Raw genomic sequence first — 6,000 nt, 5'->3', positions numbered from 1 at the left:
TGGGCCGTCACTGGTAATCTCAAACATGAAGCTGATTTGGCAGTGGTGAAAAAGCATGTCAGGGCCATGGTGCTCCAATAACTTAGCACCTAATTTAGTTGGTTCTGAAAAAAAAATAGCACCAAGTTTAGACTAATATTGGGTGTGGTCCTATCACTAGTAAAAAAAGGGTCTAATGTAAAACTCATTAGTACCGGTTCCAACGATTAGGCGGGCGGCGCTCATTAGTACCGGTTCGTTGCGAATCTTTAGTACCGGTTCGTGTCATGAACCGGTACTAAAAAGGCGGTGGCCTTTAGTACGGGTTGGTGGCTCCAACCGGTACTAAAGGGGAGGGGGGGTGGGTCTTTAGTACCAGTTGGAGCCACCAACCGGTACTAAAGGTGATGACCTTTAGTACGGGTTGGTGGCTCCAACCGGTACTAAAGACCCCCCTTTAGTCCGGTTGGAGCCACCAACCGGTACTAAAGATGGTGACCTTTAGTACGGGTTGGTGGCTTCAACCGGTACTAAAGAACCCCACCCCCCTTTACTCCGGTTGGAGCCACCAACCGGTACTCACTAGTAGAAAAGGGCGCTTTGGTCCAGGCCGGGTAACCCCATTAGTCCCGGTTCAGTCCAGAACTGGGACCAATGGGGGCATTGGTCCCGGTTCATGAGCCCAGGGGGCCGGCCGGGCCACGTGGGCTAGTGGTCCCAGTTCATCTAGACCTTTTGGTCCCGGTTGGTGGGATGAACCGGGACCAATGGGCCTCGCTCTTGGCCCACAACCATTGGTCCCGGTTCGTGCCACAAACCGGGACTAAAGATTAGACCTTTAGTCCCGGTTTGAGGCATGAACCGGGACTAATGGGGATGAGACCTTTAGTCCCGGTTCGTGCCACGAACCGGTACTAAAGGTCCCATTTTCAAACTATACCCCCCACCCATGGATCGCCTTTTCAGTTTTAAAAATAATAAAAGAAAATGATGGAAATGTCAAAAAAATAAAAGAAAATAAGTTTCTCATGTGATATGTGGTCTAGTTGTTGGGAAAATTTGCAAATGTGAATTTTGACTTTATTTGCAAAATCTCTCTGAAATTTGTAAAAATGGGCATAACTTTTGCATACTAACTCGGATGAAAAAGTTTTTTATATGAAAAATCATCTACTCGAAAAGTTACATCCGAATTTAACTGGGGGTACCCCGTTAAACATTTTCAAAATCCTCAAAAACGTAATAGAAAAAAGTTACGGGGCTTTTAAGATCTAGAGTGAAAAAAATCGAAAAAAATTCAAACAGTGGGCAAACTGTGGTCAAACAATGGTCAAACTAATTATTCTAGAATATTAGTGTTACTAAATAATTATTTAATTTATTTCAATTTTGGTCAAATCTGGTCAAACTGTGGTCAAGCAATGGTCAAACTAATTATTCAAGAAATATTAGTGTTACTAAAGAATTATTGTTTTTTAAAACAAAAGTTTCAAAATAAAACTATGAAATGTGTCACTTCATGCTCAAGCAAAATTCATGAAGGTTAATAGGATTGACATCTTAGTATTGTCAGGAAAACAACAAGTGCAGACTTGGAACGAGGGAGAATAGAACCCGGAAGTTAAGCGTGCTCAGGCTGGGGGAGTGGGAGGATGGGTGACCGTTCGGGAAGTTAGATGATTTGGAATGATGAGGGGTGATTAGAGGATAAATTGAGAAGTGATGAGGGGTGGTGATTACAGACTAGAGATTAAAATAATTCAGAAATTTGAAAACAAAAAAATAAAAAAAAATTCAAACAAAAAATCATAAAATTGCCTTTAGTCCCGGTTGGTGTTACCAACCGGGACTAAAGGTGGAGCTCCACGTGGCCGCGCCCTTTAGTCCCGGTTCTGGATTGAATCGGGACTAAAGGGAGAGGCATTAGTACCGACATTTTAGTCCCGGTTTCAGAACTGGGACTAAAGGCCCTTATGAACCGGGACTAAAGGCCCTTTTTCTAATAGTGACTAAAGGTGATGCGCTGCCACCCGCAGTGCACAATGTTTAGTCCCACCTCGCTAGTTGAGAGGAGCTCGCACCGGTTCATAAGCCCCGCCGTGGCTACCGTGTCGAGCTCCTCTCTAAGCAGGCTTTTGTGGGCCTATTGCAAGTCTTTTGCCCTGTGGGGCCTACTGGGCCTTATGGGCCTGCATCCTGGCCCAACTAGAGATTGGGTTTCTAGTCGTATGCAGGCCGTGCCGGCCCAGTAGGCGGGCTGTTTTTGCTTTATTTCAAAAAAAATCTTACCAACCAGGACTAAAGGTCCCCCAGACCACGGCGCGCCTCGTGCCACGTGGTGGTCCTTTGGTCTCGGTTCGCGTTGAACCGGGACTAAAGGGGGGGGCCTTTAGTCCCCACTCTTTAGTGCCGGTTCTAGAATCGGTACTAAAGGTCCTTATGGACCGGTACTAAAAGTCGTATATATACGCCATGGTGCTTTAAGTATTTACATTCATTTCAACTAATTCAAAATTTTCATACGGCAAACCCATTTACATGTGTCAGAATTTCTGGTTATCATCGGTAATCGCATTGTTTAACTCAGCTCATAAACACCTTGATTGTGAACTCCTTCATCAGGGTTTATGGACCCCTTTGCATTATGAGTCAAATATTGACCATCTACATGACTAACAAAATGTAATTGTATAATAGAAAAAGAATATTATTGGATTTATAATTGAAAGATAATTTCACCCTAAATATGAGGGAGCTTAATAAACCGAGGTGGAAGGTGTATGGACCAAACAACAAATTTAGCACAATTTAAAGATTACTCTCTTTGCCTGTTTATGTAAAGCCACATCATAGTTTGGGACAGAAATTGGGCACCAATTTGAGCAATAAACATATAGTAAATGAGCAAAAAAATATTATTTTTGTATTTGTATTTAAAGAATTTACCGTGGTATGGCTTTTTTATCAATATAATTTATTGGTAAATTGATGGTCAAGGCTAGACTAAGATATTGAACTAGTTTTGGGGATACAAGCACATAGCCCCACGTCGCTCATCTATAGGACAACATGGGCACACGATGCCGCCACCACTGCTAGTCCACGACCCCCTCTTTTGTCCCCACCAACAATGCCATCGAAGGGAGTTGGCGGCCAAACCCCACGCGAAGTCGGTGGTAGAGACCCTATTCTCTTACCACGGGGACGACCTGGAGCGCACGGCCTCGATGCAACCGCGGGCCGCGGCACTACGGCCCGAAGGGGCGACGCAGCGGCAGCGCGCGCGGTGGTGCAACCACGGGAACAGCCTCAAGGCGGTGGCGGGGATCGCGTGCCGCGGCACTATGGCCCGAAGGGGCGACGCAGCAGCGGCATAGATTGGTGCAGCCACAGGGAGAACCACGGGGCGGCGGCGCTGCGGCTCAACGGGGCGACGCAGCAGCAGCCTGTTGCTCAATCGGCGAAGGGGCTTGCTGAACTCGGGGACAGAGAGGTGATTGCCTGCATAGATTGAGGAGCGGGCCGACGCGCGGACGACGGCCGTGAGGGGTCGCCTATCATGTGAGGCCGCCGGGTTGGGGCAACGGGTGGGCAGACGCGAGGGCGACGGCCGTTAGGGACCGCCTGTGGTGCGAGGCCGCCGGTCGGTGAAGAGGCCGGCCGGTCGCGCCAGTGTCGGAGTAGAGTCACACGGGGGTCGACGGCGGCAGCGGGCGACGCAAACCAATCAAGCATAGATCGGAAAACCAAAAAGAAAAACACCGCTCAAAACTACCGGCGAGAGAGCGAAAAAACCCGGAGCAAGGGCTCGGGAAAAAGACTCTCTAGGATAGCCGGTCAACAGGACCGGCGGACGAACCCTAGGTACGGGCGGCGCAGCACCCGGTGGCGGTCATGGAGGCCGACCGCCCTAGGGGCGGCGCGCGGGTGCAGAAGCGACGACGGCTAGGGTTTAGAATCCGGAAACTGATACCATGTTAGAAGGGAGAGAGTGTAAGTGCATCTAGTGCCCCTTAGTGATTTTGGTGTATTGAAGACTTATAGGTTAAGGGACTAATGTGTGTGTGAGTGTACACAGGTCTATAAGTCTATGAGGAGTTTGATATTTACAGGAAAAGTCGACCCCTAAAATGAATATCTTCAACTGAAGATTTTGGTATTTCTGAAGACTTTCATGAAGACTTTGAAAGTGAAGAAATTGGTGTGTCCGTGAAGACTTGATATTCATGCGAGGAATATGAAGTTTGAAGACTTTCGTTTTCATAGTTTTGTTTTTCTCTTTCTTGAGTCATAGGAAACACCGTACTGTTAAAGGGGGTCGAGGAAATACTAAGAAAAAATTTTCATGTGATGCTCAACTCAAAATCCTACACCTACCAATCCCTTCGAGTGAAGCCATTGGAAATCTCATACAGTTCACTCAATTTCTTCAGTGACAGAGACGAAGTTCTTTTGGTCTCTGAGGAATTTGTCCTGACTGAGGAGTTAGGAATTCGCCAGTGCGGATTGCCTACACAGTGAGGAACATGATAGCCCTGAGGATTTTGCTACTCAAAATTCCGACTGTTGCTGTGCTATGCGCTAGGTGTTCCAAAATATCTATCCACCTAACGGTCATATCATTGAAGGGCATTTATGTCTTATCATGTCGGGCTGTTGCCTAGGCTATAAATAGCCGCCCCCTACAACCACTAGATGGTTGGATGCTCCGAGAGAAACTGACACTTGTCATTTGAGAGCAACCCATCCTCCGAGGACTTTGAGCGAAAATCATCATGTGAGGAAAAACCAAAAATCCAAAACCCAAACACCTACAAACCCCAAGTGATTGAGCATCACTGAAGAGATTGATCCTAAGTGGATCCGACGCTTGTTACCTTTGAAGACTGTGCTTCTTCCAGACGGTTAGGCATCATGGTCTAGAGCATCCAAGAGGAATTGTGGATCCCGAGTGACCAAGTTTGTGAAGGTTTGGAAGTCGCCTGAAGACTTACCACGAGTGATTGGACGAGGTCTGTGTGACCTTAGTTCAAAGAGAATACGGTGAGGACTGGGTGTCTTGGACTAAGTGTCCTTGACTGGGTGTCCGAGACTGTGTGTCCTCGAGTTTAAATACTCAGCCGCTCCAACCAGACGTACAACTGAGACAGCAGTTGGAACTGGTCTACCAAATCATTGTCTTCACCGAGCTTACTGGTTCTATTTCCTCAACTCTTTCATTTCATCATAACTGTGATGTATGTTTGTTCATATCTGTGTTTGAAGACTTTGACTAAAGACTTTCTCAATTTCCTCAGTTCAATTTCTTCAGTCTGTTTGTCTTCATCCTGTGTTATCCTGTGATTACGCTTCCTGTACTCTGTGCTTGTCTTCATTTCATCATGATGACTATGCTTGTATTCTGTTGTGTTTACTTTTGAGTACTTATTCCGCTGCTAGTAGTTCTTCGCTAAGGAATTTCCTCACCGGCAAATTCCTCAGTGAAGAATTTCATAAAAATCGCCTATTCACCCCCCTCTAGTCGATATAACGCACTTTCAATTGGTATCAGAGCTAGGTACTCCCTTGTTCTGTGTGATTTTGGTTTAACTGCCTGGAGTTTTAGTTATGTCGACCGCAGGTATGATCAAGGTCTCTGCTGGGTGTCCTACCTTCGATGGGACGGACTACCCCTACTAGAAGATAAGATGCGAATGCATCTTGAAGCAATTGATAACAATCTCTGGTATGTTGTGGAAAATGGTGTTCGCTCAGTCACACCTTCTCTGAATGCTGCCGATGTGAAGAGATTCAAGCAACTCGATTCTCAAGCAAAGAATATCATATGTGGCCATCTGAGCAAAGGACAGTATGGCAGAGTGAGTGCTTTGGAAACAGCAAAACTTATCTGGGACAGGTTGTCCAAAGTGAATGGAAGGAGTCTCAACTCAACGTGACTCTCGAGTTGATGTTCTTCGCAATCTCTTCAGCGGCTTCGAATGAAAATGTTCAACAAACCTTCGATCGCCTCACTGACATCTC

The sequence above is a fragment of the Triticum aestivum genome, chromosome 1A (assembly GCF_018294505.1).
Source record: "Triticum aestivum cultivar Chinese Spring chromosome 1A, IWGSC CS RefSeq v2.1, whole genome shotgun sequence".
NCBI lineage: Eukaryota > Viridiplantae > Streptophyta > Magnoliopsida > Poales > Poaceae > Triticum > Triticum aestivum.
This window is presented reverse-complemented; position numbering follows the sequence as displayed.